This window comes from Bombina bombina, chromosome 6 (assembly GCF_027579735.1).
Source record: "Bombina bombina isolate aBomBom1 chromosome 6, aBomBom1.pri, whole genome shotgun sequence".
Taxonomy (NCBI): domain Eukaryota; kingdom Metazoa; phylum Chordata; class Amphibia; order Anura; family Bombinatoridae; genus Bombina; species Bombina bombina.
The window spans coordinates 652,854,406-652,877,129 of record NC_069504.1 but is presented as its reverse complement, the minus strand read 5'-3'; positions in this window follow the sequence as shown (position 1 = coordinate 652,877,129).

Below are 22,724 nucleotides of genomic sequence, written 5' to 3'. Positions count from 1 at the left end.
ATCTGTGTCAGAAATGTTTAAACAAACTAGCAATGAGACTAGCAAGCTTGGAAATACTTTTCTAAATAAATTTACAAGCAATATAAAAAACGCTACTGTGCCTTTAAGAAGCACAAAAAAACTGTCACAGTTGAAATAACAATGAACCAAAATAGTTATAGCAACCAATTTTTCACAGTAAATGTATTAAGTTAGCAAAGGATTGCACCCACCAGCAAATGGATGATTAACTCCTTAATGCCCAAAAAACGGATAACAATTTAATATTAACGTTTTTATCACAGTCAAAACACACTATCACAGGTCTGCTGTGAGTGATTACCTCCCTCAAAACTAGTTTTGGAGACCCCTGAGCTCTGTAGAGACATCCTGGATCATGGAGGAAGAAATAGGAAGACTGTGACTAAATTTTTACTGCGCAATAAAGCGCTAAAATAGGCCCCTCCCACTCATATTACAACAGTGGGGAGGCTCAGTAAACTGATTTTATTCAGAAACAAACGACAGCCATGTGGTAAAAATCATGCCCATAAAGTTTTATCACCAAGTACCTCAGAAAAAACGATTAACATGCCAGTAAACGTTTTAAAAATGAAATTATGAAATTTTATTAATAAGCCTGCTGCTAGTCGCTTTCACTGCAGTGTAGGCTCAAATATTACTTAAATATAGACAGTATTTTCTTAGTGAAATTCCATTCCCCAGAAATACCTCAGAGTATACATACATACATATCAGCCTGATACCAGTCGCTACTACTGCATTTAAGGCTGCACTTACATTACATCGGTATTAGATAGAAGATAGAAGATGATGGAGCCTCCTGGAAGAAGACCTTCTCTGTCGGACTTCAGGAATGGTGAGAACCTCTTTGAGGCTTAGTTTTAGGATAATTTTTTTTAAGATTAGGGATTTAATGGGCTTGAAAAACATCTGATTTTTTTAGTGTTAGTTTTTTTTATTTTGGGGGGTTTAGTGGGTGGGTGTTTTTTACTGTTAGGGGGGATTTAGTAATTTTCAAATGTAAAAGAGCTGTTTAACTTAGGGCAATGCCCTACAAAAGGCCCTTTTAAGGGCTATTGGTAGTTTAGATTAGGGGGTATTTTTATTTGGGGGGGGAGCTTTTTTATTTTCATAGGGATATGGTATAATTTTTTTATTTTTGATAATTTTGTTTATTTTTCTCTTGTTAAGTGTATCCAGTCCACGGATCATCCATTACTTATGGAATATATTCTCCTTCCCAACAGGAAGCTGCAAGAGTCCACCCACAGCAAAGCTTCTATATAGCTCCTCCCCTAACTGCCATATTCAGTCATTCTCTTGCAAGCCTCAACATAGATAGGAGGTTGTGAGAGTCTGTGGTGCTTTCTACTTAGTTTATTCTTCAATCAAAAGTTTGTTATTTTTAAATGGCACCGGAGTGTGCTGTTTATCTCAGGCAGTATTTGGAAGAAGAATCTGCCTGCGTTTTTCTATGATCTTAGCAGACGTAACTAAGATCCATTTGCTGTTCTCACACATTCTGAGGAGTGAGGTACTTCAGAGGGGGAATGGCGTGCAGGTTTTCCTGCAGATAAGGTATGTGCAGTAAAATATTTTTCTAGGAATGGAATTGACTAAGAAAATACTGCTGATACCGAATTAATGTAAGTAAAGCCTTAAATGCAGCGATAGCGACTGGTATCAGGCTTATTAATAGAGATACATACTCTTGTAAAAATGTGTTTTAAAACATTTGCTGGCATGTTTAATCGTTTTTTAACATATGTTTGGTGATAAAACTTATTGGGGCCTAAGTTTTTTCCACATGGCTGGCTTAAATTTTGCATAGAATCAGTTTCCTGAGGCTTTCCACTGTTATAGTATAAAAGTTACAGTTGGTGCAGTTAAAATTACAAACAGTGACATTCAGCTTCCCTCAGCAGTCCCCTGCATGCTATAGGACATCTCTGAAGGGCTCAAAAGGGCTTCAAAAGTAGGAGCTGTTATGACTGTTTAAAACATATTTTTCGTTTTGTTAATCTGTTTTTTGTATTAAGGGGTTAATCATCCATTTGCAAGTGGGTGCAATGCTCTGCTAACTTGTTACATACACTGTAAAAATTTTGTTAGTTTAACTGCCTTTTTTCACTGTTATTTCAAATTTTGGCAAAATTTGTTTCTCTTAAAGGCACAGTAACGTTTTATATATTTGCTTGTTAACTTGATTTAAAGTGTTTTCCAAGCTTACTAGTCTCATTATTAGTCTGTTCTAACATGTCTGACATAGAGGAAGCTCTGTGTTCATTATGTTTTAAAGCCATGGTGGAACCCCATCTTAGAATGTGTACCAGATGTACTGATTTCATGTTAAACAATAAAGATCATTTTTTGTCTTTAAAAACATTATCACCAGAGGATTCTGTCGTGGGGGTAGTTATGCCGACTAACTCTCCCCACATGTCAGACCTTTTGACTCCCGCTTTAGGGACTCACGCTCAAATGGCGCCAAGTACATCAAGGGCACCCATAGCGTTTCTTTACCAGGGGATTCTGTTGAGGGGAAAGTTATGCCGACTAACTCTCCCCACGTGTCAGACCCTTCGACTCCCGCTTCAGGGACTCACGCTCAAATGGCTCCAAGTACATCAAGGGCGCCCATAGCGTTTATTTTACAAGACATGGCAAAGGTGGTGAATAATATTCTGGCAGCAGTATTAGTCAGACTACCTGAAATTAAAGGAAAGCAGTTAGCTCTGGGGGTAGATACAGAGCATACAGACGCTTTAAGAACCATGTATGATACTACCTCACAATATGCTTAGTCTGTGGCTGATTTTTTTTTTTTTTTTTTGACTCAGGGAAGATGATTTAACCTGATTCTGATATTTCTACATTTAAAATTTATGCTTGAGAACCTCCACTTGTTGCTCAGGGAGGCTTTGGCTGCTCTGAATGAATGTGTACAATCGCAGGGCCAGAGAAATTGTGTAGACTGGATAAATAATATGCAGTGCCGGTGTGTACTGATGTTTTTCCAATACCTAAAGAGGTTTACTAAAAAAAATTTTTTTTAATAAGGAATGGGATAGACCAGGTGTGCCGTTCTCTTCCCCTCCTATTTTTTAGAAGAATGTTTTCTAATAGTTACCACCACACGGGACTTCTGGCAGACAGTTCCTAAGGTGGAGAGAAGAGTTTCTACTCTAGCTAAGCGTACCACTACCTCTGACGAGGACAGTTGTGCTTTTTAGATACAATGGATAAAAAATGTTTATTCAACAGGGTTTTATCCTGCAGCCCCTTGCATACATTGCTTCTGTCACTGCTGCTGCAGCGTTCTGGGTTGAGTCTCTTGATGAGGCTTTACAGTTAAGCGACTCCATTGGATGAATATATTTGACAAGCTTATGCTAGCCAATTCCTTTGTTTTCTGATGCCTTGTTCATTTGACTAGACTAACGGCTAAGAATTCTGTTTTTTACTATACTGGCGCGCAGAGCGCTATGGCTTATATCATGGTCAGCTGTCGTGACTTTAATAAATAAGCTACTTAACTTCCCTTCAAGGGGCAGACCCTATTCGGGCCTGGTTTGAAGGAGATTATTGCTTATATCACTGGAGGAAAAGGTCATGCCCTTCCTCAGGATAGGTCTAAATCAAGGGCAAAAAAAAAAAAAAAAAAAAAGGCTAATTTTCGTTACCTTTTAAAAACTTCAGGGCAGGTGTGGCATCCTCTTCCTCTAAGGCAAAACAAGAGGGAATTTTTGCTCAGTCCAAGGCGGTCTGGAGACAATCGGACCTGGAACAAAGATAAGCAGGCCAAGGAGCCTGCTGCTGCCTCTAAGGCAGCATGAAGGAACGGATCCTATAGGGGGCAGACTTTCATTCTTTGCCCAGGCGTGGGCAAGAGATGCCCAGGATCCCTAGGCATTGGAATTTATATCCCAGAGATATCTTCTGGATTTCAAAGATTCCCCCCCAAAAAAAGGGGAGATTTCGCCTTTCACAATTATCTGCAAACCAGATAAAGAAGGAGGCATTCTTACATTGTGTACGAGATCCATCCAGTTCCAAGAGAGGAACAGGGACAGAGTTTTTACTCAAATCTGTTTGTGGTTCCCAAGGAGAGGGAACCTTCAGACCTATTTTGGATCTAAAGATCTTAAACAAATTCCTCAGAATTCCGTCATTTAAGATGGAAACTATTCGTACCATCTTAACTATGATCCAGGAGAGTCAATAGAGGACTACAATGGATTTGAAGGATGCTTATCCTCACATTCTGATGCATAAAGATCACCATAGTTTTTCAGGTTTGCCTTTCTAGACAGGCATTACCAGTTTGTAGCTCTTTCCTTTGGGATATCTACAGCCCCAAGAATCTTTATGGAGGTTCTGGGGTCGCTTTGGCGGTCCTTAGACCGCGGGGCATAGAAGTGGCCCCTTATTTAGACGACATCCTGATACAGGCGTCAAACATCCAAATTGCCCAGTCTCATACGGACGTAGTACTGGCATTTCTGAGATCACATGGGTGGAAAGTGAACAAGGAAAGAGTTCTCTATCCCCAATCTCAAGGGTTTCCCTCCTAGGGACTCTGATAGATTCTGTAGAAATGAAAATTTACCTGACGGAGTCCAGGTTGTCAAAGTTTCTAAATTTCTGCCGTGTTTTTTTCATCCCATCCGCGCCCTTCGGTGGCTCAGTACATGAATGAAATCGGCTTAATGGTAGCGGCAAGGGACATAGTACCGTTTGCACGTCTACATTTCAGACCGCTGCAACTATGCATGCTCAGTCAGAGGAACGGGGATTACACAGATTTGTCCCCCTGTTAAACCTGGACCAAGAGACCAGAGATTCTCTTCTCTGGTGACTATGTCGGGTCCATCTGTCCAAGGGTATGACCTTCCGCAGGTCAGATGGGACAATTGTTACAATAGATGCCAGCCTTTTAGGTTGGGATGCAGTCTGGAACTCCCTGAAGGCTCAGGGATAGTGGACTTAGGAGGAGACCCTCCTTCTAATAAATATTCTGAAACTGGGAGTGATATTCCATGCTCTTCAGACTTGGCCTCAGTTAGCAACTCTGAGGTACATCATACTCAGTCGGACAATATACACGACTGTGGCTTACATCAGCCATCAAGGGGGAACAGAAGTTCCCTAGCGATGTTAGAAGTCTTACAATAATTTACTGGACAGAGACTCACTCTTGTCTATCAGCTATCCATATCCCAGGTGTTGAGAACTGGGAGGTGGATTTTCTAAGTCGTCAGACTTTTCTTCCGGGGGAGTGGGATTTCCTCCGGAGGTCAAGACCAAGCAGGAGAGGGCTTTGGTGTTTTTGACAGCGCCTGCGTAGCCACGCAGGACCTGGTATGCAGATCTGGTGGACATGTCATCCTTTCCATCACGGTCTCTGCTTCAGAGACAGGTCCCTCTACCTCAGGGTCCTTTCAACCATCTAAATAGAATCAATCTGAGATGGACTGCCTGGAGACTGAACGCTTGATGTTATCAAAGCATGGCTTCTCCGAGTCAGTCATTGATACCTTAATACAGACATGAAAGCCTGTCTCTAGGAAAATTGAACATAGATATGGTGTAAATATCTGATTGTTATGAATCCAAGGGTTACTCATGGAGTAAAGTCTGGATTCCCAGGATATTATCTTTTCTCCAAGATGTTTTTGAGAAAAGGGTTGTCAGCTAATTCCTTAAAAGGGGACAGATTTTTACTCTGTCTATTTTTTTGCACAAGCGTCTGGCAGGTATTCTAGACGTTCAGGCATTTGGTCAGGCTTTGGTTAGATCCAAGCCTGTGTTTAAAACTGTTGCTCCGCCATGGAGCTTAAACCTGATTCTTAAGGTTCTTCAAGAAGTTCCGTTTGAACCTTTTTTGTTCCATAGATATCAATCTTTATCTTGGAAAGTTCCTTTTGGGTAGCTAATTCCTCGACTCGTAGAGTCTCCAAGTTATCTGTGTTACAATGTGATTCTCCTTATCTGGTCCTTCGTACGGATAAGGTAGTCCTGCGTACCAACCTGGGTTTTTTCCTAAGGTGGTATCTAACAAGTACATCACTCAAGAGATAGTTGTTCCATGCTTGTATCCTAATCCTTCCTCAAAGAAGGAACGTCTATTACACAATATTGGACGTGGTTTGTGCTTTAAAGTTTTACTTACAAGCTACTACAGTTTTCATCAAACGTTCACCTTGTTTGTTGTCTATTCTGGACAGAGGAGAGGTCAAAAGACTTCAGCAGCCTCTCTGTCTTTTTGGTTAAAAAGCATAATTCATTTAGCTTATGAGACTGCTGGACAGCAGCCTCCTGAAGGGATTACAGCTCATTCTACTAGAGCTGTGGTTTTCACTTGGGCCTTTTTTAAATGTGGCTTCTGTTGAACAGATTTACAAGACGGAGTCTTGGTCTGCGCTTCATACTTTTCAAATTTAACAAATTTGATACCTTGCTTCTTCGGAGGCTATTTTTGGGAGAAAGGGTTTTTTACAGGCAGTGGTAACTTCCGTTTAAGTACCTGCCTTGTCCCTCCCATAATCCGTGTACTTTAGCTTTGGTATTGGTATTCCATAAGTAATGGATGATCCGTGGACTGGATACACTTAACAAGAGAAAACATAATTTATGCTTACCTGATAAATTTATTTCTCTTGTAGTGTATCCAGTCCACGGCCCGCCCTGTCACTTTAAGGCAGGTAATTTTTTCATTTGAACTACAGTCACCACTGCACCCTATGGTTTTTCCTTTCTCTGCATGTTTTCGGTCGAATGACTGAATATGGCAGTTAGGGGAGGAGCTATATAGAAGCTTTGCTGTGGGTGGACTCTTGCAGCTTCCTGTTGGGAAGGAGAATATATTCCATAAGTAATGGATGATCCGTGGACTGGATACACTACAAGAGAAATAAATTTATCAGGTAAGCATAAATTATGTTTTTTTCTGTAATTTTAGAGTTTTTTATTTTTTATAATTTAATGTTAGGATTTTTTATTTTAATTGTAATTTAGTAGTAATTGGGGTTAATTTGGGGGTGTAAGGTTAGGGGGCTTAGTAATTAAATTAGTAATTTGCGTTGTGGAGGGTTTGGCGGTATAGGGATTAATATATTAATTAGGTTTATTGCGATGTGGGGGTTTTGCTGTTTAGGGGTTAATAGGTTAATTAGGTTTATTGCGATGTGGGGGTTCGGCGGTTTAGGGGTTAATAGGTTAAATAGGTTTATTGCGATGTGGGTGTTTTGTGGTTTAGGGGTTAATAAATTAATTAGGTTTATTGCGATGTGGGGGGGGTTGACGGTTTAGGGGTTAATATATGAATTATGTTATTTGCGGATTAGGGGATAATTACTTTACTTCTGCAATGTGGGGGTTGGCAGTTTAGGTGTTTGTTAATACTTTGTGCGAGAGTTTTGTTTCTTTTTTGTTATACTTCGTAGGGGCGGTTGCATGTTTTTTTTTTAAGGCTTTGGGGTTGCCTACGCTGCATCCAGGTGGACTCCGAAAATGGCAGGGTGGTGAAAGAATCCACCAGGATGCAGGTTTGCAGCTTGCCTCGCGGAACCAATATTTCTTTGAGGATGTGTGCGCAACTGGCGACGGGCGCATTACAAATGCGATTATAGTATAGATATAGGTCACTTCATAGTTAGTACATGTGCTAGGCATGAGCTATATGTCCTAGTCTTATATATAATGCTACATTTATACAGTACTGAGGTATATTAACTATGTTAATGTTACATAAACAATTTAAACTTTAAAATCACAATTTTATATGTAGTTAATTTGTAGCATAGCAAATGTTTCCCCAGACAGAGATGTGCATTCAAGAAATTCTAACGCCTAGATTACGAGTCTTGCATTAGCCTTAAAAAGCAGCGTTGAGGGGTCCCAACGCTGCTTTTTAACGCCCGCTGGTATTACGAGTCTGACAGGTACAGGTGTACCGCTCACTTTTTTCTGCGATTTTAGCATACCGCAAATCCCCTTACGTCAATTTTGTATCCTATCTTTTTAATGGGATTTGCCTAACGCCGATATTATGATCGCTTGAAAAAGTGAGCGGTACAGCCTCTACCTCCAAGACTCCTACCGCATTTTAAAGTCAGTAGTTAAGAGTTTTATGGGCTAATGCCGTAACATAAAACTCTTAACTAAAGTGCTATAAAGTACACTAACACCCATAAACTACCTATTAACCCCTAAACCGAGGCCCCCCCCACATCGCAAACACTATAATAAAATTATTTAACCCTTAATCTGCCGACCGGACATCGCCCGCAACTGTAATAAATGTATTAACCCCTAAACCGCCGCACTCCCGCCTCACAAACACTAGTTACATTTTATTAACCCCTAATCTGCCCCCCCCCCAACGTCGCCGCAATTATATTAAATTTATTAACCCCTAATCTGCTGCAACCACTATAATAAATTTATTAACCCCTAAACCTAAGTCTAACCCTAACCCTAACCCCCCCTAAATTAAATATAATTTAAATACATCTAAATAAATTATTCCTATTTAAAACTAAATACCTGTAAAATAAACCCTAAGATAGCTACAATATAACTAATAATTACATTGTAGCTATCTCAGGATTTATTTTTATTTTACAGGCAACTTTGTATTTATTTTAACTAGGTACAATAGTTATTAAATAGTTATTAACTATTTAATAACTACCTAGCTAAAATAAGTACAAATTTACCTGTAAAATAAACCCTAACCTAAGTTACAATTACACCTAACACTACACTATCATTAAATTAATTACATAAAATACCTACAATTAATTACAATTAAATTAAATAAACTAAATGACGAAAAACAACAAACACTAAATTACAGAAAATAAAAAAGAAATTACAGATATTTTAAACTAATTACACCTAATCTAATCCCCCTAACAAAATAAAAAAGCCCCCCCAAAATAAAAAAAAATCCCTACCCTATACTAAATTACAAATAGCCCTTAAAAGGGCCTTCTTTGGCGGGGCATTGCCCCAAAGTAATCAGCTCTTTTACCTGTAAAAAAAAATACAATCCCCCCCCAACATTAAAACCCACCACCCACACACCCAACCCTACTCTAAAACCCACCCAATCCCCCCTTAATAAAACCTAACACTAACCCCCTGAAGATCACCCTACCTTGAGCCGTCTTCACCCAGCCGGGCACAAGTGGACCTCCAGACCGGCAGAAGTCTTCATCCGATCCGGCTAGAAGAGGTCATCCAGGCTGCATCTTATATCTTCTTCCATCCGGAGCGGAGCGGGTCCATCTTGAAGACATCCGACGAGGAGCATCCTCTTCCATCTGACGGCGACTGAAGAATGAAGGTTCCTTTAAGTGACGTCATCCAAGATGGTGTCCCTTCAATTCCGATTGACTGATAGAATCCTATCAGCCAATAGGAATTAAGGTAGGAAAAATCCTATTGGCTGATGCAATCAGCCAATAGAATTGAAGTTCAATCCTATTGGCTGATCCAATCAGCCAATAGGATTGAGCTAGCATTCTATTGGCTGTTCCAATCAGCCAATAGAATGCAGGCTCAATTTTATTGGCTGATTGCATCAGCCAATAGGATTTTTCCTACCTTAATTCTGATTGGCTGATAGGATTCAAGGTAGGGTGATCTTCAGGGGGCTCAAGGTAAGGTGATCTTCAGGGGGTTAGTGTTAGGTTTTATTAAGGGGGGGATTGGGTTGGTTTTAGAGTAGGGTTGGGTGTGTGGGTGGTGGATTTTAATGTTGGGGGGGATTGTATTTTTTTTTTACAGATAAAAGAGCTGATTACTTTGGGGCAATGCCCCGCAAAAGGCCCTTTTAAGGGCTATTTGTAATTTAGCTCTCTCTCTCCCTCTCTTTTGCGCTCTCTCCCCCTCTCTTTTGCGCTCTCTCCCCCCTCTCTTTTGCGCTCTCTCCCCCCTCTTTTTTGCGCTCTCTCCCCCCTCTCTTTTGCGCTCTCTCCCCCTCTCTTTTGCACTCTCTCCCCCTCTCTTTTGTGCTCTCTCCCCCTCTCTTTTGTGCTCTCTCCCCCCTGTCTTTTGTGCTCTATCCCCCTCTCTTTTGTGCTCTCTCCCCCTCTCTTTTGCGCTCTCTCCCCTTTCTTTTGCACTCTCTCCCCTTCTCTTTTGTGCTCTCTCCCCCTCTTTTGTGCTCTCTCCCCCTCTCTTTTGTGCTCTCTCCCCCTCTCTTTTGTGCTCTCTCCCCCCTCTCTTTTGTGCTCTCTCCCCCTCTCTTTTGTGCTCTCTCCCACCTATCTTTTGTGCTCTCTCCCCCCTCTCTTTTGTGCTCTCTCCCCCTCTCTTTTGTGCTCTCCCCCTCTCTTTTGCTGTCTCTCTCCCTCTCTTTATCCCCCCTCTTCTGCTCTAGTCTCTCTATCGCCCCCCTTTAGAGCTCTCCTGTCTTTGCAGTCAGCCCTGGCATCTGGCCCCGCCTGCGTCACGCCCAGGCCCCGACCATGTCACGCTCAGGCCCCACCCACACTGCAACCGCCCGACCATGCCCATGTCGCATCCGCCGACCACGCCCATGTCGCACCCGCCCAGCCACACCCACTCCACCACGCCAGATCAGTTGGAAGGCCATGTGTGTTTGTCCTTGCGCACAGTCTCTACTGCGCATGACAGCTTCGGACAAACACACTTGGCCTTTTATTATATAGGATGAAACTATTAACCCCTAAACCGAAAGAGCCCCTCACATCACAATAAACTAATTTAAACTAGTAACCTCTAAACCTAATGCCCCCCTAACGCTATATTAAAGTTACAATTTCCCTAGCTTAAATTAAATTTAAACTTACCTGTTCCAATCAGCCAATAGAATGCGAGCTCAGTTCTATTGGCTGATTGCATCAGCCAATAGGATTTTTCCTACCTTAATTCCGATTGGCTGATAGGATTCAAGGTAGGGTGATCTTCAGGGGGCTCAAGGTAGGGTGATCTTCATGGGGTTAGTGTTAGGTTTTATTAAGGAGGGATTGGGTGGGTTTTAGAGTAGGGTTGGGTGTGTGGGTGGTGGATTTTAATGTTGGGGGGGATTGTATTTTTTTTTACAGATAAAAGAGCTGATTACTTTGGGGCAATGCCCCGCAAAAGGCCCTTTTAAGGGCTATTTGTAATTTAGCTCTCTCTCCCCCTCTCTTTAGTGCTCTCTCCCCCTCTCTTTTAAACTCTCTCCCCCCTCTCTTTTGCGCTCTCTCCCCCCTCTCTTTTGCGCTCTCTCCCCCCTCTCTTTTGCGCTCTCTCCCCCTCTCTTTTGCGCTCTCTCCCCCTCTCTTTTGCGCTCTCTCCCCCTCTCTTTTGTGCTCTCTCCCCCTTGTCTTTTGTGCTCTATCCCCCTCTCTTTTGTGCTCTCTCCCCCTCTCTTTTGAGCTCTCTCCCCCTTTCTTTTGCACTCTCTCTCCTAAGCTAACCATTGCCCTGAAAAGGGCATTTGGATGGGCATTGCCCTTAAAAGGGCATTTAGCTCTTTTACATGCCCAAACCCTAATCTAAAAATAAAACCCAAATCAAAAAACCCTTAAAAAAACCTAACACTAACCCCTGACAATCCACATACAGTTTTTGAAGTCCCGCTTGAACGATCTTCATCCCGGCAGAGAAGTCCTCATCCAGGCGGCGAGAAATCTTCATCCAGGCGGCCTCTTCAATCTTCATCCCGGCGGTGAAGTCCTCATCCAAGCGGCGAGAAGTCTTCATCCAGACGGCCTCTTCAATCTTCATCCAGGCGGCATCTTCTATCTTGATCCCGGCGGCACGGAGCGGGTCCATCGTGAAGACATCTGGCAAAGAGCATCCTCTTCATACGGCCGCTGCCGTATACTGAATCTTCAATGCAAGGTAAGCGATCAAAGATGGCATCCCTTGCATTCCTATTGGCTGAAAAATTTGAATCATCCAATAGGAATTAGAGCTGCTAAAATCCTATTGGCTGTTCAAATCAGCCAATAGGATTTAAGCAGCTCTAATTCTATTTGATGATGAATCAGCCAATAGAATGAGAGCTGCTTAAATCATATTGGCTGATTTGAACAGCCAATAGGATTTAAGCAGCTCTCATGTAGAAAAATAGTAGCTGTAATCTGCATCGGGTACACCCTTGGCGACAACAAAGTGAGCCATTTTAGAAAAGCGATCTACTACCACTAAAACTGAAGTTAACCTAAAGCAGAGGGCAAATCAACTATAAAGTCCATGGCAATTTCTTTAATACAGGATAAAGCATTCACTCTTCCATTCTTGGCTCCAGGTCGATATGTAATGAGAAAATGGAAGCGACCGAAGAAGAGTGCCCACCTGGCGTGTCTGGCTTTGAGTCTGCGAGCTGAACGTAAGTATTCCAGATTTCTATGGTCTGTGAAAACAGTAATAGGGTGATCGGCCCCCTCCAGTAGATGTCTCCACTCCTCATGGCAAGTAGTTCTCTTTCCACCAGCGTCATAATTTCTTTCTGTTGGGGAGAGAACTCCAGAGGTAATCCTTGTCACCAGCTCTTTAAGATAATAATGCTCCAATGGCTTTCTCAGAGGCATCAACCTCAACATAAAATGGCTGTCAAGGTTCAGGTAAAATCAGGATGGTGAGGAGGTAAAATGTTGCTTTAGGCTATCAAAGGCTTGTTGTGCTGATGGTGAGGAGAAGACCCTTATAAACTTTCTGTAAAAGTTTGCAAAGCCCACAAATCATTGAATGGCTCTTTTACTGTATGGAGATGGGCAAGTTTATTATAGCTTTATTTTTCTTAGAATACATACAGATTTCTCCAGGTGCTAAGATAAAGCCTAAGAATTCTACTGAGTCATTGTTAAAGATACATTTCTCCAGTTTAACGTATAGACAATTATATAGTAGACGGGATAGCACAGTTCTCACATGATCATAATGATCATAATGTTGTTATATAGAAGAGGAGTAAATGAGTATGTCATTGAGGTAGTCTACTGCATAAATGTCCAGGATATTATGAAAAATGTCATTGACAAACCTCTGAAAGGTAGCAGGGGTGTTGCACAGACCAAAGGGCATCACAGTGTATTCATAGTGCCCATAATGGAAATGAAAAACAGTTTTCCACTCATCTCCTCTCCGTACTCTTACAAGATTGTAACCACCTCTTAAATCAATTTTACTTAAGATAGCTGCTGATCTGTGTCGATCCATAAGTGGTAATGAATATTTATTTTTTACAGTAATGGCATTGAGGTCCCTGTAGTCTATGCATGAACAAAATCCTCCATCCTTTTTGCTGACAAAGAATATACCAGCCCCAACAGTTGACTTGGACAGTTTGATTAACACTTTCTGAAGATTTTCTTCAATATATTCTTTAACAACTTTAACTCTGGTTCTGATAATGAATACATGTGACCGAAGGGAATTGGAGCCCCAGGGAGGAGATCAATTGGGCAATCATATTCCCTATGGGAAGGAGAGTATCAGCTCTTTTCTTTTAAAAAAACATGAAATTCCTGATATATCTGGTAAACAAGAGGTCTGACTGGAGTCTCGGATTGGAGGGTAGCATTGATGAGGGACTTAACACAGTGCTGAAGACAAATTTGGGATTTAAAGTGTACAGTTCCAGTTTCCCAGTTGATAAACTGATTATGTCTTCGCAACCAGTGAAGGCCAAGCATTAAAAAGGGATACTAAACCCAATTTTTTTCTTTTATGATTCAGATAGAGCATGAGATTTTAAGCACCTTTCTAATTTACTCCTATTATCAATTTTTCTTTGTTCTCATGCTATCTTGAATTGAAAAAGCAGTACTGTAAGCTTTAGAGCCGGACCATTTTTTGTTCAGCATCTGGGTAGCACTTGCTGATTGGTGGCTAAATGTAGCAAACCAATCAGCAAGCTCTACCAAGGTGCTGAACTAAAAATGGGCCGGCTCCTAACCTTTTATTACTGCTTTTTCAAATCAAGATAACATGAGAACAACGAAAAATTGATAATAGGAGTAAATTAGAAAGTTGCTTAAAATTGCATGCTCTATCTGAATCATTAAAGAAAAAAAATGTGGGGTTAGTATCCCTTTAAAGGGAACACTAGTGAAGTTACTAAAGCAAAAATCATGGTCTCTTGATGACCAGGCCAAATTGTGACAGATAAAGAAATGGTTTCTTTTGTGATCGGACCTGTGTTTCAATGGTGACTTATTGATGAGCTGTATGTGAATAGGCTTTTCTTTAGTGATACTGGGTATCTGCAGTCTTTGGGCTAATTGATTGTCCAGAAAACATCTGCTGGCCCCTGAATCGATCATGGTAGGTAGATTAACTGAGTTCTTGTCCCACTGCAAGGAGAGAGGTAGGGAGAAATGAGGCTTTGGGTTTGGAAAAGCACACTCAAGCTATATGTCCAGGCTTTACAAAGTACATGCAGAGGTTTAGCAGCCTTCTTCTTTGCTTTTCAGCTTCAGAGAGGGGACCGCAGACACTTCCTATTTAAATGGGTTCTTCTGCAGGGATGACTGGTGAAGGTGGAAGCAGAGGGCGGACAAACCGCTTGTGAGGAGGGCAATGGGCAGCAGCTTTTTCCATGGGCTTCTCCCTAAGGTAGTGGTCAATCTGAGTTGACAAAGAGATTAGGCTTTCTAGAGTCTTAGGGACCCCTACTTGTGCTAGTTCATCTTTCAAAGTAAATTTCAGATAGGCCCAACCTAAATTAATCCAGGAGAGCAGCTTTATTCCAGGCTGTAAGTGTGGCAGGGTGACAAAACTTAATTATATATTCTTCCACATCTTTTTTTACCTTGTTTAAGGGTACAGATCTTAGCTTGTGCAGTAGAGGTCTTATAGTAGTCTTCATATTGTGACTTAAGACTTTGTAAAAATTGGTCCCAAGACTTAAGGATAGGGCTGTGAGTAACAAGGAGTTGGGGAGTCCATAACTGTGGTTCACCATTGAGAATTGAAATAACAGTCTGTACATGTATAAAGTCCGATCCCCATTAAATTTCTCAGGTAAAGCAACTCTAGGCTCAGGTGGATTGTTTGTAGCAGATTCTGATACAGGTGAACTAGTTAATGGTGTCGGAGGTGTAGGACACTGCAGGGGTTTTGGAGTTGCTGTTCTAATCTGTTCTGATTTGTTTGTAGCAGATTCTGATACAGGTGAACTAGTTAATGGTGTCGGAGGTGTAGGACACTGCAGGGGTTTTGGAGTTGCTGTTCCAATCTGTTCTGATTTTCTTGTAAGGCACGTACAGTTTGAGTTACTGCATTCAATTGCTGTGTTAAAGCTTTGACTATTCCTGAGAGTTCCATTTTGTGGCTGAGTTATTCTATGAGTGCATTAGGGTGTGTGAAACTTAGAATGCAGGAACAGATACACAGAACAATTAAAGTCTTTTGAAAGCTTTACTGATTGATAGGCAAAAGAACACTTGGTAGTTGAGATTGAAGATTACAGAAATGGCAAACTTGAACATAGGTCCTATGCAAATCACAAAAGTCAAAAACAAGGTTAAAAAAAGTCCAATAGACACTGGTGTTTGAACAGTAAAGGGTGAGGTTGCGACAGAATACCTGATAGGTGCAGCTGGTTTGAAGACTGCTGTCACAGGTAGGTAGACACAGGTTTCTCAACAGGCACAGGATACCCAGCGGGTACTGTTGTGAGACTGTCCCAAAATTCAAGATAGATATAGCAGGCACAGCTTCAGTAACAAGGTGATCATGCATCGGTATCAGAATATTCTATCTTGGTTTTCAGGAACCAGGTGAGTATACGTAGGTGCAAGGCAAATACTTGGTCTCTGGAACAAGGTAAGCATGCACAAGTATCAAGCAAGTATGCATGGTGTCTGGGGCAAGGCAAACACACGCTGATGCAAGGACAGTATGCTTGATCTCTGGAGCAAGGTGAGCATATACAGGTATCAGGTAAGTAAGCTTAGGTATCAGGAGCAAGGTTAGCATACACAGGTATTAGTTAAGTATACTTTGGTCTCAGGAGCAAGGTGAGCATACACAGGTATCAGGTAAGTATGCTTAGGTCTCAGGAGCAATGTGAGCATACACAGGAATCAGGTAAGTATACTTTGGTCACAAGAGCAAGGTGAGCAAGGTAGAAATGAAATAAATCAGCCCAGAGTGATGGGCTGGGTAAGTTTCTATAGGAACTCCCACACCTGAGTCCTCCAGGTGGGAGTTCCTATAATTAGTACATGGCCCCTTTAAATTTAGGCAGTGCGCGGCCCTGCACACTTAGAGGCTGGAGTAGCAGTTCCACGATGAATAAACAAGGGGCTACGGCAAAGCTCCTGATAAACTGCCTAAATACTCCTTATACTCCTCTGTCCTATTCCTGGTTCTATGAGGGGGGAAATGGGTCTCAATTAGGTCTGAGGACCCCTGTCAAAAGCATCTCAATTGTTCCCCTTCTCCTGTGGAGGCAAAGATAACACTGGTATATTTAGGGAAGTGGGAGAGATCAAATTTTCTTGGTATATTGGGCATCTTGCCCTCCTCATAGTGGTCAGGAATTGAATCTCAAACATAATGGCTTGTGGACTTTCATCTTTGTATGAGAAGAAAATATTATAAGAAAAATATTTTAACAGATGGGAATTTCATAAACCTGGTGTTCTGCTACATACTATGGAATCTGAACCTTGGGGAGAAATGATGCATTTATTCCTTATACTGTATAAGTAATTTTTAAGTACCGTGAATACTTACTTTGGTGGTTCCAAATTTGGGTTGAAGTTTGGCTCATCCCGTCCCTTTCCTGCTGGATGCTGTTTTGCTTCCTTCTCTGTCAAAACTTCCAGAGTCAGCTCCACTTTTCCCTGTAAGCATAAAAATGAAAGTATCCCCATCATAGGACTGTGGAGCAGCGATATGTAAATGTTTGCACATTTTGGGCTAGATTACAAGTGAGGCAAAAATTGGTTTGCGCTAGCGTAATCATGTTTTTGCAAGCCATTTTCATTGCGCTGATATTACCACAATCTCAGAGCTGTGGTTAACTGTTTTAAGAAACAAAAAAGTTGCACAAAATACTTCAAAAATACATCACAAAGTACAGTTACACTCATTAACACTGTCTAATACAAATTATTTTAAAAAAAAAATACCCAAAAAAAGTTATGAGTTCTCGGGTGTTAGAAAAAAAAAAAGGCAGGCAAATAGCTTTAATATTAAGACACATGCATATACATTGCTAAAGATGTATTTGTATACAAATACATTTTTGTAAATATTTTATTATATTTTTTCATGTGACAACACTGAAGAAATGACACTTTACTACAATGTAAAATAGTGAGTGTACAGCCTGTATAACAGTGTACATTTTCTGTCCCTTCAAAATAACTCAACACACAGCCATTAATGTCCGTTGGCAACAAAAGTGAGTACACCCCTAAGTGGAAATGTCCAAATTGAGCCTAATTAGCCATTTTTCCTCCCCGGTGTCATGTAACTCATTAGTGTTAAAAGGTCTCAGGTGTGAATGGGGAGCAGGTGTGTTAAATTTGGGGTTATCGCTCTCACACTCTCTCATACTGGTCACTGGAAGTTTAACATGGTACCTCATGGCAAAGAACTCTCTGAGGATCTGAAAAAAAGGATGGCCTAGGCTATTAAAAGAAGATTGCCAAGACCCTGAAACTGAGCTGCAGCACGGTGGGCAAGACCATACAGCGGTTACACAGGAGAGGTTCCACTCAGAACAGGCCTCACCATGGTCGACCAAAGAAGTTAAGTGCATGTGCTCAGCGTCATATCCAGAGGTTGTCTTTGGGAAAAACTAAATTTATGCTTACCTGATAAATATATTTATTTCCGGATATGGTGAGTCCACAGCTTGAGTAATTACTGTTGGGAATATCACTCCTGGCCAACAAGAGGAGGCAAAGAGCACCACAGTTAAACTGCTAAGTATCAATCCCTTACCCACAACCCCCAGTCATTCGACCGAAGGGAAATGGAGAAAAAGGAGTAACACAAGGTGTAGAGGTGCCTGAACGTTATAGTCAAAATAACAACTGTCTTAAAATAAAGGGTGGGGCTGTGGACTCACTATATCCGGAAATACATAAATTTATAAGGTAAGCATCTTTCCTAAGATATGGTGAGTCCACAGCTTGAGTAATTACTGTTGGGAACCAATACCCAAGCTAGAGTACCCAGATAAATAGGGAGGGACAAGACAGGCAGTCCTAAACAGAAGGCACCACCGCTTGAAGAACCTTTCTCCCAAAAGAAGCCTCAGCCGAGGCAAAAATATCAAATTTGCAAAATTTGGAAAAAGTATGTAGAGAAGACAGAGTTGCAGCCTTGCAAATTTGTTCCACAGAAGCTTAATTTTTTAAAGCCCAAGAAGAGAAAACAGCCTTGCAAACAGCTCTTATGGAATGAGCCGTAATTCTCTCAGGAGGCTTTCAGACCTTTACGTTTCCCAGAGAAACAGACAAAGAGGGCAGAGGACTGGCGAAAATCCTTAATCGAAAAGAAAAATTGGAGAAACAAAGGTCTCCACTAAAAGAATACACATATAGCACTCAGAAGTGTGAAAGTTATAGTATATTGTCTTATATATGATCTCGTAATTTGATCACTACTAATGGCGATTGTCAAATCTCAGAAATAGAACAAAAAGGGGAGTGGAAATAGATTCTAAAATATAACTTTTACTAAGTTCAATAAGTTAAAATTAAAGGAAAACAATTACTTTAAAAACACACACACATCTACTGCAGCTATTGTCACTTATAAGTGTCATTTATTATATGCGACAGTTATAGTGCTGGGATGCCGTTATCGGGGGAGTCAAATGAGCAATTTGATAATTGTCCACATTACAGAGACTGTATCTTGAGTGTGTATTTAGACTCAGATTGGAGATCACTTGGTAAAGAAATACCAACCTATCACTAAGAGTACAATATCACTTGGCGTTAGTAGCGTTGGGTTGCTAGTGATATAGGGCAATACAGCTGTAGTGAGTCTATATCAAATATGAACAGTCTCTATAATTGTGCCATTGTCTTATAACCATTAGTGATGTCGCGAACCTAAAAATTTGGGTTCGCGAACTGCGAACGCGAACTCCCGCAAAAGTTTGCAAACCGGCGAACCGGGCGAACCCCCATAGACTTCAATGGGCAGGCGAATTTTAAAACCCACGGGGACTATTTCTGGCTACAATAGTGATGGGAAAGTTGTTTCTAGGGTACTAACACCTGGACTGTGGCATGCCGGAGGGGGATCCATGGCAAAACTCCCACGGAAAATTACATAGTTGATGCAGAGTCTGGTTTTAATCCATAAAGGGCATAAATCACCTAACATTCCTAAATTGTTGGGAATAACGTGCTTTAAAACATCATCTATGATGTTGTATCGATCAGGTAGTGTAAGGGTTACGCCCGCTTCACAGTGACAGACCAAACTCCCGCAGCGGGTACAACAGCATCATCATCACACCGTACGTCCATGTGTGTAATGCTGCCTGACTGAGACATATCCCTGTTATCTACATCCTCTGGCAATAATGGTTGCGCATCACTCATTTCTTCCAACTGATGTGTAAATAACTCCTCTGACAGATCAAGTGAAGCGGCTGTGGTGCTAGTGTTGGTGGTGGCGGCAGGCGGGCGATTGGTAACTTGAGAGGTGCTGCCCGAAGATAAGCTGGAGGAGGATGGTGCGTCAAGGTTCGGAGCGGAAGCTATAGAAGATTGGGTGTCCTGTGTTAAAAAGTCAACTATGTCCTCAGAGTTCATGGTACGTGGCCTCTGAACACTGGGCATTATTCTAGGGCCAAAGGGAATCACAGCACCAAGACCACGACGGCACCTGCGGGGTGGCCTGCCTCTGCCTGTAATTTTTTTTTAAATGTAAACCAAAAAGTTTACATTTTTTTAAATGTACACTTACACTACTATTAAACAAGATATGAGTGGTGGCACTGGGCAAGTGGGCACAGTATACACTGTGAGCCTGACACAAAAAAGCAGACTGATGTTTCACAGTCCAAAAACTTTTTTTTTTTTTTAAATGTACACTTACACTACTATTAAACAAGATATGAGTGGTGGCACTGGGCAAGTGGGCACAGTATACGCTGTGAGCCTGGCACACACGCTGGCAGGCAGGCAACTGCAATTAGATTACACAAGCAGACTGATGTTTCACAGTCAAAAAAGTTTTTTTTTTTAAACTTACACTACTGTTACACCAGATATGAGTGGTGGCACTGGGCAAGTGGGCACAGTATTCGCTGTGAGCCTGGTACACATGCTGGCAGGCAGGCAACTGCAATTAGATTACACTAGCAGACTGATGTTTCACAGTCCAAAAAGTTTTTTTTTTTTAAATTTACACTACTGTTACACCAGATATGAGTGGTGACACTGGGCATGTGGGCCTGGCACACACACTGGCAGGCAGGCAGGCAACTGCAATTAGATTACACTAGCAGACTGATGTTTCACAGTCAAAAAAGTTTTTTTTTTAAATTTACACTACTGTTACACCAGATATGAGTGGTGGCACTGAGCAAGTGGGCCTGGCACACACGCTGGCAGGCAGGCAACTGCAATTAGATTACACTAGCAGACTGATGTTTCACAGTCAAAAAAGTTTTTTTTTTTTTAAATTTACACTACTGTTACACCAGATATGAGTGGTGGCACTGGGCAAGTGGGCACAGTATATGCTGTGAGCCTGGCACACATGCTGGCAGGCAGGCAACTGCAATTAGATTACACTAGCAGACTGATGTTTCACAGTCAAAAAGTTTTTTTTTTTTAAATTTACACTACTGTTACACCAGATATGAGTGGTGGCACTGGGCAAGTGGGCACAGTATATGCTGTGAGCCTGGCACACACGCTGGCAGGCAGGCAACTGCAATTAGATTACACTAGCAGACTGATGTTTCACAGTCAAAAAAGTTTTTTTTTTTTAAATTTACACTACTATTACACCAGATATGAGTGGTGGCACTGGGCAAGTGGGCCTGGCACACACGCTGGCAGGCAGGCAGGCAACTGCAATCAGATTACACTAGCAGACTGATGTTTCACAGTCAAAAAAGTTTTTTCTTTTAATTTACACTACTGTTACACCAGATATGAGTGGTGGCACTGGGCAAGTGGGCTTGGCACACACGCTGGCAGGCAGGCAACTGCAATTAGATTACACTAGCAGACTGATGTTTCACAGTCAAAAAATTGTTTTTTTTTATAATTTACACTACTGTTACACCAGATATGAGTGGTGGCACTGGGCAAGTGGCTTGGCAGGCAGGCAACTGCAATTAGATTACACAGGAAAAAAGAAAAAAACAGACTGATGTTCTAGCCCTAAAAAGGGCTTTTTGGGGTGCTGTCCTTACAGCAGAGATCAGATGAGTCCTTCAGGACTGTAGTGGACACTGAATACACTAGCCTAGCTATCAATTTCCCTATTAAATCAGAAGCAGCTACACTGTCCCTCCTCTCACTAAGAATGCAGCTTCCAAATGAATCTAAAATGGATGCTGTCGAGGGGCGGAGCCAACTTCCAAGGGAGCCAGACGTGCATGAATGGAGCTCCCGGCTCTAATAAGACTAAAATCTCATTTATCTACCCTTGGGATCAAAGTCTCTTACACCACAAGAGAATCCCTTGATCTCTAATAATCCTATGAGACCCTGCAAGCGCTCAAGTGGCTATCACTGGCTGTCAGAAGCTCTATAAAAACATGGCCGGGACGGAGGCCCTGAACTTCTGGGTGGAGGATGTGGCGCAGCTCCTATATGAACACTTCACCAGAATGGAAGCAACACTCCTCGAGTGTTGCACTATAACCAACGCTCCTGAGCATGTTACCCTCAGCCTAACTAGTCCTAACACAATCTTGGATCAGAGTACTGCCAGTGGTATACTAACCCATGGGACCTTGTGCCGCCTGCCTGACCCAATCCAACATGGCGAATCGCTCAACCACCATTTCAGGGACCAAGCTACTCGAGAGGCACGCACATTATCAAGGGCGGAGGATGGTGAATATCTTGCTACACACTTTGACCCTAGGCTGCCCGGTGAGATACGAAACTTTGGAAATACTCAGACCTCGCTCCTAAACTTACCTGCAGCGGCGGGACATGTGAAATCTGCAGACTGCGACCATGTTTGTGGGGCTTTCCCCTTGCTCAGCGATGTTGGAGCAGGAGTGATCAAGGCTAAGCAGGACACTGTGAGTTGGTGTGTATCACGGGGCCGCAAGCTACAAGTGCAGTATGTTCCCGGTGACCTCAGAAGAGGCATAGGCTAATCTGGAGCTCACAATAAACCTGCTTGCAGCCCCTTATCTACAGCGTATATGGAAAATATATTTAGTCTGAACATTTATCCTCATACTGACTAGGGGGTCTGCTCAATGTGACAATGCATATATTAAACTAAAATATTAACACTCTACACAGCCATCATGGGCTAGATTTATTCTTCGATATTGCCATACTTTAACCTCATGGGCAGGGCTCCTTTATTGGGGTTGGTAACTCATTGGTATCTCATTTGTAACACCACACTGTTGGATCTTCTATATGGTATGTTTTAGCTGACATAAGCTGACGCTGCCTCTTCTACTCAGGAACTTCAGCAATCATCCACCACCTGAACCTATCCCTGAGCTGATTAGTATATGTTAACACCTTATTTCTCACATTGTTTTTATTTATTGTGTACATTAACATTAA